We start from the raw sequence: 12,589 nt of genomic DNA, 5'->3' as shown, positions 1-12,589 counted from the left end.
AATGCTGGTGATTAATGTTCTTCCTAGAGAGTGAGAGAGAGAGAGATCAGAGTTTTGTCTAATGGAAGTTTTGACTCATGGAAAGGTAGCGTACAGGGTTAATGTGCCTGCTGCAAAGAACATGTACCATGCAGATCACAAAGTGCACATAATGTAAATAGGTCAGTGGGTCATTGCTTTTGCCAGAGAGATCCTTTTGTTACTTGCAATTTATAAGTTAGAATCCTATCATAGAACAGTGAGCTATTAACTGTCACCTAAGAGCAGCAGGCCAACTGCAAGGTATAAATTAGAGCGTTATGTTTTTTCCCCCAGTGTTTGATTATCCTAATGTTGCAAAAGGTGCTCACTCAGATGGAAATCAATTCTGATTATTAAAGAGAACCCCCAACCATGGTATTACATTTTAAATTCTCAATTTGTGTTTCTCTAGACCAATCACTATTAAACTGTATTGCCTACAAGTATGGCTGTCACGTGGCTCCTACACCTTGTAGTCCTTTGTCTTATGTAACATTTCCTATACAGTGGTGTATACAGGTATAATTGATTGTCTCTGTTTAATGTGTGTGATGTAAAGTACTCGGACGCCCTACACTGGTATGAGCGGCGCTGTCAATCAAATTAAATGTATATGAGAGAGAGTGTAGTTATGGAGACTTAAAAGGTGGTAGTGAGGGAATCCACGCCAGAGGTGGTCCTTGGGGGCACCAACAAACATTGTTGCACAGGGCGCCACCAGGGCTAAAGCCTGCCCTGCACTTGAGGCCACCCATTGGTAACTCATTGGCCTTGTTTCAGCAGTAGTAGCTGCAACTCACCAGGGATCGGCAATGCAGGATTTGCACGCACACCATACTAAGTTTGTAAACTTCACAGTCTCTCTGCTTCATGCACAAGCACTTTTAACATGTTCTGCCTGCTTTAGGGTCACTGGAATTATGCAGCACAGGAGGACAAAATTATGCAGCAGTGTTGACTACATTATGCAGCAAAAAAAGGCTTTAGCGTAATGTAGTATATTTTTTGATACTTTATTATTTGACATTTTACACATGCTAACAGTCTCTAGAAAAATTTTGCCTTATTAGTACCAGTGTTACATACAAATACAGCAGTGAGAAAGGTGATCAGTCAACCTTTGTGAAGGGCTGTCCACTTCGCAGCAACATAAGTCACATTTTTTTTGGTATCTTTTGATCCGTTTGAGCTATAAACAATTTATTAGTTAAAATTGTCAGAATATGTATCAGATGTTGTGTTATGTGTCAACTATGGGAGAGCCATAATTATATAGAAAACATTTGCAAACTCGGATATTTTGCTATTCATGTTGGACCTGCTTTGATGGAAAAAGTGAGAAGTGAGCATGACAGAAAGTGCATGGCTACGAGACAAATGGAAAGGGGCGACCGCTCGGTCCCCCCGAACGTATGGTGGAGTACCCCGATCCCCCCGGGAAGCCATTTTGGGCGGGAGGCGAGTCTCGGCTGGTATGCCCGAAGCGGCGTAGCCGGGGCGCGCCTTTTCCCGCCCAAGAGGGGTTGTCCTAGACACCTACACCGTTGGCCACGCCCTGTAGGCGGATTGGAGGAGGGTCCACGACTGCCCGAAGGAGGATAAGAGGAGCGACGATCCAAGGAAGCATCCTCTTGTTCCTGTGCTCGGAAGCTGCACCTCCCCGTTGCACATGAGCTCGAGACAGAACAAGGAGCCAATTTTGAAAATTTGTAATTCTTGTGTTTTCTCTTCTAGCGCTTCGAACTCTGGTCCCAGGATCTTTCGGTCGACTATCGTAAGAGAATGCCGGGCAAAAAGGTCGGAAAGAAGGTTAGCACCGACCAAATGCTCCGTATGCTGGTGAAGGACATGGCGGACATGAAGAAGCAGATGGCGGCCATGAACGGTACGGGCCGGCCTAAGAAAGTCATCGGACCAGCATTGCCGGGGGTAGTCCCTGCCGGGAGAGGTAAAAGGGCCGGGAACAGGGCGGCAGGGGGTGAGGCTCCGGTTCCCGAGTCACCTCCGGCGAGCCCGGTCAGGCCAGTAGAGGCCCCAGTTCCGATTCCGGATGCAGGACAGCCGATCCCTGTCGTAGTTACACCTGTGAACGAGGGGGATATGCCACCCGAGTTGGCCGCACAGTTGGCGGCATGGTTGGGCAAGAATAATGAGGGTGCCATAGCTCCAGGGGATACGGCCGAAGAGGCCAAACTATTAATGAAGCAGTTGCGGCAGTCTCGAGATGCTGCGAAGGCACCTTGTCCTTTTGTTCCTCCTCAGGTTCCCTTGGAACAGCCGTCTTCGGGCGTTGGAACAGCGGCAGCAGCGAGTTCAGCTACTGATTCGGGTAAGAAGCCGTTGCCAATGGCTGGGGAGGGGTCAGTACCCTCAAGAAGGGAAAAGGTGGTACAACATATCCCGTTGGCCACAAAGGAAATAATATGGGCGGATAAATATGTGAATATATTTTCGCTATTAACTGATCATTATGAAATAGAGCACGTTAAAAATCTGAAGGAATTGTTGCATCCAAGTGTATGGCGAGCAAAGATGGCGGGTTTCAGAGTTGATGAAACAATCGCTAATTGGGCCAGGGCTTTTGGGATGTTCACTGCAATCATGGGGGAACGTAGGCCTGAGGTATTGACTGAGTTGGCTTGTTACCAGACACGAATAATGGAGTTTTATGAGTCTTACGATGGTGATCAATGGTTGGGTTATGATAACAAATTTCGTAAGGCCAAGGAGCACGACTCATCCCTGACGTGGGATTGTTTCGACTCCATTTCCTGGCAGAAACAGGTCAGGTCAAACCCGACAAAGCCGTCTTCGTTTGGCGGGAATGGGGCAGAGCCTTCCCGCCATTCCCCGGCGGGGCCCTTTCGAGCGGGCGCCGGTGGTGATCAGCACACAAGGAGTAATGGGAACTCGGGCAAAAAAGGGGTCTGTTGGAGCTTCAACAGGGGCAAGTGCACTAGGCCACAGGGGACGTGCAAATTTAGGCATGAGTGTGCAGGGTGCGGACAATCTTCACACCCCGAGAGTTCATGCAGAGCCAAGAATGGCGATTCGGGGGGCAGAGGCGGCGCCAAACAGGTCTAATGACGGCCGAGGGGCGCTGCTACCTACTCCCATCGACATCATGGCAATGATCCCTTGGCTGAACGAATACCCTGATCATGTCTCCGCTGGGGTGTTGAGGGACGGTTTCTCATGTGGTTTCCGCATCCCGGCGGGGGATTTTCGGGGGGAATCGCTGTGTGAAAACCAACTGTCGGTTCGTCAGAATGCGGTTGTAGTACAGGCAAAGATTGCAAAGGAGGTGGCCCGAGGTCGGGTTGCGGGTCCATATGCGAACCCGCCTGTCGAGAATTTGGTTTGTTCACCGTTGGGTGTAGTCCCCAAGAAGGACCCAGGTGAGTTTCGGTTAATACATAATTTGTCCACTCCTAAGGGTCTTTCCGTGAATGATGCGATTGACCCGGGAGTTTGTTCGGTGTGGTATGCTTCCTTTGATGAGGCTGTCCCCATGTTGAATCGCCTGGGGCCCGGAGCGCTGATGGCAAAGTCGGATATCGAGTCAGCGTTCCGGTTGCTCCCGGTACACCCACAGGATCAGCGTCTGCTAGGTTTTGTGTTCCAGGGACGCTATTACATGGATAAATGTATGCCAATGGGTTGCTCCATCTCTTGTGCGTATTTTGAAAAATTCAGTAGTTTTTTACAATGGGCGTTCACCAGGGCCACAGGCTTTACGCAAGTTATGCATTACCTAGATGATTTTCTTTTTCTGGGGGCAGCTGGGGACACGGACTGTGCGCAGGCTTTGAGTAATTTTTGTGATCTCATGAGTTTATTTGGCGTGCCACTGGCACCGGGCAAAACAGTGGAGCCGTCTACTTCGCTCGAGTTTCTAGGAATTGAGCTCGATTCCGAAGAGGGGTGCTTCCGTTTGCCTAAGGAAAAGGTATTGAAATTTATGGCCTCACTGGAGGCTTGTGTTGACGAGACGAAAGTAACGTTGCATCAGTTGCAGCAGGTTGTGGGTCAGCTTAACTTTGCCCTTAGAGTGATACCAATGGCTCGCCCCTTTTCTCGCTCTATTGCTCAAGCCATGGTTGGTCTTAGGGAAGGGCATCACCGCACAAGACTCTCGGCAGAGGTTCGCCAGGACATGCGCATATGGTTGGCATTCCTGGCGGAGTTTAACGGTTGTGTCCTGTGGAACAAACCAGCGGTTTCCTCCGAGGAGCTGGGTTTGTGGACCGACTCGGCAGGGAGTGTGGGTTTTGGCGCCATCTTTGGTAATCAATGGTCGGCACAAACATGGCCGGCATGGTGGCACGAGAGTGGACTCACAGGTAACATTGGGTTTCTTGAACTGTTCCCTATTCTAGTGGCCTTGAAGACATGGCCGGAAGGATTTCGTGATCGCACTGTGGTGTTCTGGTCGGATAATATGACTGTGGTAGACTGTGTCAATAATCAGGCAGCACGCTGCAAATTGATCTTGAGATTGATGAAAGAAATTGTCCTGCTATGTATGAAATTAAACGTCCACTTTAGAGCAAAACATGTGCCTGGGGTACTGAACCAGGCGGCTGATGCACTCTATCGTTCCCACATGCAGGCCTTCCGGGGCCATCTGCCCCCTGCGGACTTGGTGGCGGCACCGTTTCCCGAAGTTCTCTGGTCTCTCGGTGCCCCGGATTACAAAACCTCGTGGGAGAGAGTCTAGCCCCCAGGACGAGGAAGGCATATGAAGGGGCGTTCCGTTCCTATTGGGCATTTTTGGGTCCAGCTAGGGGGGAGCATTGGGGGCAGGAGGAGTATGTCCTGAAATTTCTAGTCTCATTGCATCAGGCAGGCCGATCAGTGGCAACAGCCAATAGACACCGAGCCGCCATTGCATTCATGGCGCAGGCTCATGGCATTCAGGACCCCACAGCGTCCTTTCTGGTAAAGAAGGCGTTGCGCGGGTGGCAACGCCTTGAGGGTCGTAGGGAGGACGAGAGGCGCCCGATAGGGCTAGTAATGTTGTCCCAGTTAATGTCCGTACTCCCTGCGACTTGTTCATCTCAGTCAGAGACAGTGCTGTTCCGGGCCGCCTTTGCATTAGCGTTCCATGGGGCTATGCGGATAAGCGAACTGGTAGCAAGGAACAAGCAGGATACGGGGGGAGGTCTGTGTCGAGAACACATCCAGATTAGAGGTGACGCGATGGTAGTCACTATAGCCAAGTCCAAAACCGATCAGGGGGCGATCGGAGATAGTGTGGTTGTTCAGCGCATGCGGGGATCCCACATGTGCCCAGTGAAATGCGTGGAAGAGTACTTAGCGCAAAGGGCGGCATCATGGGAGGGGAGCTTGCTGAGACATACCGACGCCACCCCACTGACGAGGTTTCAGTTTCAGCGGGTTTAACAATGGCAATCGCGGCAGCGGGCTTGAACCCGGGCGATTTTGGGACCCACTCATTCCGGATAGGTGCTGCTACAGAGGCTACAGCCAGGGGGTTGAGTGTGGATAAAGTGAAACAGTTGGGGCGTTGGTCCTCGAATTGTTATAAGAGGTATGTGCGGTTGCACATGTTGTGAAGCTAATGTCATGCACTCACGCTTCTTGTTTTTTGTTTGGTTTTCAGTTTCGCGAGCAGGCTTTGCGGGGCGGACTTTGCATTTGACCCGACACCTGGGAACCAGCGGTCAAAGATCACCGGCTGAGGGAAGAGTGGTGTGGGTCGTCGGCCACTCATACGTGAGGCGTGCCGCTGACGTATTCAAAGCAGGTGACATGATTCACATGGCTGGGGAATACGGGTACAGGGTGACCTTCTACGGAAGGGGCGGGCTCTGTATTGACCAGTTTCAAAATTTTATGGAGGGTTTGTTAGGGCGGACAAGGTCACCGCCATCTGTAATCATAGTGCATCTTGGGGGCAATGATTTGGTGACCACTGGTCGACGAGTACTTCTCGAATTAATCTTATCCACAGTAAGTTGGTTGGCGAGAAGGGTTCCGGGGTGCACGATTGCATGGTCACACATGATTCCGCGGAAGGTGTGGCGGGGGGCTATCTCTGTGTCAACTTTAAATCAGTTGGTGAAGAAAGTAAATAACAAACTTGGTAGGTTGTTTCGTACAGGTACATTGCATTGTATTCCTCATGGGTGTATCCGGGGGGACCATATGTATCTGGAGGATGGGGTCCATTTGTCCCGGGAGGGGAATGTTTTACTCATAGGTGATTTTGTAGCTTGGTTAAAGAGTTTGTGCAGCCATGACCTTTAGGTAGGAGTTTTTGTGGGGGAGTCCGGATAGCCGGTCAACTATCCGGCCTGTGGCGGTAAGGTCATGATCGGTGAGCAGTAATTGGAAGATCCCTAGAGGTGGGGGTGTCACCCATTATGGATGGGAGCGCCCGGGGGGAGGCGGCCATTGGCCCCTCAAACGGGGAGGCGGTCCCCTCTAAGGATGGGGCCGCCGAATGGGAAGGCGGTCATAGGCCCATCCCTGGGGAGGAGGGGCTACGGGCCCCTCCTGGGAATTTCCCGGGGCCAGGACATCTGCGACGGCAGATGTGGTAAGCAGTGTGGGGTGGGAGGGGGGTCTACGCTACCTTCTAGACACCTCACACGAGTCCTCGGACGACCACTAAAGATGGCGTCGAGTAAATATGGGGCCCCCGTTAAGACAAGGGAAATTGGAAGTTGGCACAGAGGGACAGTCCTCTGTGCGCCCGCCCCTCACAAGTGAGGGGGGAGTTCTGGTTTAGGGATCTGACACCGGTTACGACCTTGCCGTTGGCCCATAATGTTAGGATGTACAATTTGAATTTTGAGAAATGCATTTACAGGATGTTTTAGAATCGGCTAGGAGAACCTTTGTATTAGAGATGTGTTAAGGTTAGCCAAGAAACATCGTAATGTGTAAATGGAATTGTACATGATATGAAACTGTTATTTTAATGTTTTAATTTTGTTTCATATTTTAATAAATACGGCCGGGAGGGTAACTCCGTCCCGCCTTCCAAAAGTTCAAGAACCGTTTCCGTCTTCCCATTCTTGGGAAGTGTGTTGGGAGGGGGTGACGGGTATCCCAACCATATGGAAAGGGGCGACCGCTCGGTCCCCCCGAACGTATGGTGGAGTACCCCGATCCCCCCGGGAAGCCATTTTGGGCGGGAGGCGAGTCTCGGCTGGTATGCCCGAAGCGGCGTAGCCGGGGCGCGCCTTTTCCCGCCCAAGAGGGGTTGTCCTAGACACCTACACCGTTGGCCACGCCCTGTAGGCGGATTGGAGGAGGGTCCACGCCCGCCCAAAGGAGGATAAGAGGAGCGACGATCCAAGGAAGCATCCTCTTGTTCCTGTGCTCGGAAGCTGCACCTCCCCGTTGCACGTGAGCTCGAGACAGAACAAGGAGCCAATTTTGACCCACCCACCAGCCCCTGATGACAGCGATTTGTTTTTGAATAAAGTCGAGTGACACGATACTGTTTCTTTTTCAGGTTGTTTTCGAATAAAGTTGGTAATTTTTGGTATGTAATAAAGTGGTTGCTCTTTCAGCATGTATGTCGTCAAAGCAGTGACAGCAGAGCTAAATGTAGTGCCTAGTAGGAGTGTATTCTTTGAATCGCTCAGTATGACTGTCTTTTCCCATCCTCTTTAGTTTAAAAAATGTCGTATTTATTTTGGTCGGGCGGTAAGGTCATGATCGGTGAGCAGTAATTGGAAGATCTCTAGAGGTGGGGGCGTCACCCATTATGGATGGGAGCGCCCGGGGGGAGGCGGCCATTGGCCCCTCAAACGGGGAGGCGGTCCCCTTTAAGGATGGGGCCGCCGAAAGGGAAGGCGGTCATAGGCCCCTCCCTGGGGAGGAGGGGCTACGGGCCCCTCCTGGGAATTTCCCGGGGCCAGGACATCTGCGACGGCAGATGTGGTAAGCAGTGTGGGGTGGGAGGGGGGTCTACGCTACCTTCTAGACACCTCACACGAGTCCTCGGACGACCACTAAAGATGGCGTCGAGTAAATATGGGGCCCCCGTTAAGACAAGGGAAATTGGAAGTTGGCACAGAGGGACAGTCCTCTCACAAGTGAGGGGGGAGTTCTGGTTTAGGGATCTGACACCGGTTACGACCTTGCCGTTGGCCCGTAATGTTAGGATGTACAATTTGAATTTTGAGAAATGCATTTACAGGATGTTTTAGAATCGGCTAGGAGAACCTTTGTATTAGAGATGTGTTAAGGTTAGCCAAGAAACATCGTAATGTGTAAATGGAATTGTACATGATATGAAACTGTTATTTTAATGTTTTAATTTTGTTTCATATTTTAATAAATACGGCCGGGAGGGTAACTCCCTCCCGCCTTCCAAAAGTTCAAGAACCGTTTCCGTCTTCCCATTCTTGGGGAGTGTGTTGGGAGGAGGTGACGGGTATCCCAACCATATGGCTTGTGCTTCCACTTTTAAGCATATTTGGGACATTCTGTGATTGGATACATGTCCCGCTGATTTTCAGTTCCCCTACTTTTATTTCCCCACTTCGACCACTGCCATGGATTGATGTGTAAAGTCCCATGCAGCCTGGTGTCCAAATCCTTGAGGACAAATCCCCGATCCAAGACCATGGGCGGTAAATCATTCGTGGACTGCCGCTTGACACGATGCCTCCCATTTATCTGGGAGCAGCCAGCAGTTAACCGTGACTTTACTGGCAGCCAGGTCTGATTGCTGCTAGTGATGGTGGAGTCAGTGCTGTGCAGGGTCACCATTCACACCACTTTGCAGCAGAAGTAGACTGATGTACTTTCAGTGTGACGTGGTGGATCTATGAATCACAGATCACCACGTCACACTGCATGTACGTCAGGCTGCTTCTTTGAAATCTGGTGTTGCATGGCCCTCGTCCTAAATGCCTTGCCTAGTTTCATTCTGCTTTGCCCTGAACACCAATTCCCGGCCTTCAATCAGCATGGAGAGCCGCGTCACATTCATAGACGACGAGCCACCCGTCCTCCCCAACTTCCCTGCGCCATTTGTGTGACCCAACCTAGACCCTTTCACAGTAAGAGCACTGGGCAGACAGCAACATGAAGCATAGGGATTAGGGAAGACGTTAACATTTAATTTTATTTTAAATAAATTTTGAAGTAGAACTGCATCAAGTTGACTTAAAGCAGGGACAGGCTGGTTCAAAACACCTGTTTTTAACAACGTGAAGTTTTAATAGCTTCTGTTAACCCCTTAAGTGCTGCTGACGGCCAACGGTCGTCTGCAGCGCTACCTCCCCAGTGCTGCGCACGACCATTGGACGTCCATTCAGCACTGGTTCCAATGGACAGCGCAGCACTGGGGAGGGATGTTTACACGCAGCTAAGGTGTTAAGATGGAAGGCGCAGGAATTCACCCAGAGAGATCTCACTCTTGTGTCATTTCCAGTTTGTTTTTCTTGCAAATTGCCCCTTTCTATTTGTAGAATTATCTTTGGGAATTTAAATATGTCACACACACACACACCACACAGACAGAGAGAGAGAGGGAGAGAGAGGGAGAGAGAGGGAGAGAGAGAGAGAGAGAGAGAGGAGAGAGAGAGAGAGAGAGAGAGAGAGAGAGAGAGAGAGAGAGAGAGAGAGAGAGAGAGAGAGAGAGAGAGAGAGAAAAACACACAAACGAACTGATTGGGAAAGTGCCTTTACCCTTACTGTAAAGGCTTTCTGGGCACATTATTCATGCTTAATTGAAAAGAAATGATTGCTTTATGTTTGTGATACTTGGCAAATTACGTCTGTCGACACATTTACAGCTTGGTGCATTTAATAAGGCGTGAGTCGTTACAATTTTGTAGATCATTTGTTTCGGTGAGGGGCATCCAAGGAAGACAGGATTTTGCTAAATGCACATAATATTTTAATAAGCATAGAAGACCCTGAACGATCTTTGCCCAGATATGCATATATGGGATAAATGTAGGGACATGTCTGAATTCTTAGTTAAATGGGAGAAAACGATGTATATGCTGATAGCAGGTGACCATATAGACGTAGAGGAAGTGTGTCTACGCTTCGAAAAAACAAATTATCATTTCAAATACCTAGGCAATGTGAGAATCCTCATAGTAAAAAATGTTGAGTTGATGCGCGCAGGCATTGTCTACCCTAACAAGAAGTGGAGATGGCTACTACGCTTTTATTCGGCTTTGTACGGGTGGGAGACGGAACAGATATGCCGTATTGTAAACCCATTTTTTCAATTGAATACATTAACACAATGAGTGCATAGGCCGTGCGATTCTAATATATGATGGTGCACTGTTTCTATTTTGAGCCTGTGAGGGCTTATCTTAGATATACTGTGATAAAGCGGTTAGGCCTAATTCTTACAATGTCCTTCGCAGACTTCTTTGTCCTCTCATCAAAGCTCTTCCATCCATTCATCTATCCATTCATTCATTCATTCATCCAGCCAGCCATCCAGCCATCTATATATCCATCCATTTAAATGGGATTACTTTCCCATAGTCCCCTCCAGGTTCTTTTGAGATTTAAAAGGCTGCGCACATGCAATGCACATGCATGTCACAAAGTGCCCTACAAGTTGTCACACAAGTGAATTGCCACATAAGTGCCCTTGAGGACAACCTATGCTTCATGTCCACGGTTGGGCTTAATGGTTGGTGGTTCAGTCTGTAACTATTTGCAGCTGATACAATGACAGTGAGATATGCCAAGTATTAACTCCTCAATGTAAATGGACATACGTATCTGCAAATCTGCTTCACATAACACTCAGAATACTTTAAAAGAACTTTAAAGAATATGCATCTGTAAATTCTCTCCTGTGTTAAACATTCAAAATGATACTGGGACTTTAGGGGGGGATGCTCTTCAAGGATGGTGAGCTGTAGAACTAGTCTTCCACAGTCCTCCCGTGTGAAGTGTTTTTTAGATACATATTGTTCATACTCACTGCTGAGACATGGTTAGATAGTCCTTGTCGGCCTCAGATTCCTTCAGCTTAAATTCAGGTTTGATCTGCATTATTACATAAAAAAGACCCTTTTTGTTGGCTCTTAGGGCTCAGTGCACTTTACCACCACTAACCAGAGCTAAAGTGCTTGCGCTCTTTCCTTTAAACATGGTAAAATTGGCTTCCACCGAATTGGCAAATTTAATTTACTCGTTAGTCCCTAAAAATGTGGTTCTATAAGTACCCAGGGACTGGAAATTAAATGCTGCTAGTGGGCCCGCAACACTTATTGTGCCACCCACGTACGTAGCCTATTTAAACATGTGTCAAGCCAGGACCTGTCATTGCAGTCTGCCTGTGCAGTTGTAAAACTGCCATTTTGACCAGGCAAAACAGAACCTTTTGCCAGGCCTAAAAATATTCCCTTTTACTACATATGCCACCAGGATGTCACCACTAGTGCAAGCTCTTTCCATAAGGCAGGGTGCAGTATGCAGTGTATCTAAATGGTTTGGCATACACTTATAAGTTTTATATGTCCCGGAATAGGAAAGGCTAAATTGCTATCCTTGTTCTTTCTGTGATTCTTGAATTTTTCACAATCCCATTACTTTAGTGATGTAACATTGAGGGCAGCATCCACATTCTGAAAAGTATTCCAGTGCCACTGGCTTGGGTGCATTTGTGTGAATTGTCTCGCTTTCTGGCTAGGGTGCCATGTGAGACATTCCCATGCCTTCTGGCAGCCTGGGTGTTTATGTGTGATATTTCTATGCTTTCTGGCCTATGTGGTTATGTGTGCTATTTCCATAGGTTCTGGCCTCAGTGACCTGGAGGCTCTGTAGGAATGTCTGTAATTTGTGACTGGGTATCCTGGTGCTCCAGAAGTTAATCGTTTACTATGCTTTAAAAGTTGATACAATCTAATATGTAATGAAAAATGTGTTGAAAAATGCTTTGTTTTGGCCTTCCTGTCTCCAAAATGTTCTAGGAGGTATAACCCCCCAAACTCCCCCTAATAGTGGTTGCCCACTGCGCTTGCTCGCTACACACCATGTGGGAGCTGGTCTCACTTTTACTTTGTTCTCTCTGATTCACTACTTGTGTCTATTTTTGGTGCTCTCTGAAAGAATATCTCTATGTACATATGCTTGTATGGGTAACCTAGTGCTCTTTAAGGTAATCATCTACTATTTACTGTGCTTTAAAAGTTGTTACAATTGAATATGTAATGAAAAATGTGCTGTAAAATTCACCATTTTGGTCTGTCTTTTTCAAAAAATGTTGTTGGGGGAGAACCCCCCAAGCCCCCCTAATACAGGTCGGGCTCGCTTGCTATGCTCGCTCATGAAACGCCGGGCCGGGGCTGGTCTGATAAAATTTGCCAGGGCTGCTTTCAGTTCCCAGTCCGGCCCTGGTTGTACAGTGCATTCTGGTACACGTTTCCTGACAACTAGACACAGACAATTGAAGAATTGTATCTGGCAATTACTCGTTGATTCAATTTAAAGGTTGAAATAAAAAAAATTGCGAGGGTACTTTTAACAATTTATTATATACTTTAATTTTGGCTACAAAGAGAAGGATTTCATTAAAGAAAGAAAGTGACAAGTGACAATG

The 12,589-nt window shown here is 48.3% G+C and overlaps 1 protein-coding gene across 3 annotated transcripts in view; it reads left to right on the top strand.

Moving 5' to 3' along the window:
* The window catches only part of LOC147709322 (spermatogenesis-associated protein 7 homolog), a 1,261,012-nt gene that overhangs the window by 405,994 nt on the left and 842,429 nt on the right, over positions 1–12,589 (top strand). The window lies entirely within an intron of this gene.

This window comes from Lissotriton vulgaris, chromosome 6 (assembly GCF_964263255.1).
Source record: "Lissotriton vulgaris chromosome 6, aLisVul1.2, whole genome shotgun sequence".
Taxonomy (NCBI): domain Eukaryota; kingdom Metazoa; phylum Chordata; class Amphibia; order Caudata; family Salamandridae; genus Lissotriton; species Lissotriton vulgaris.
This window is presented reverse-complemented; position numbering and strand designations above follow the sequence as displayed.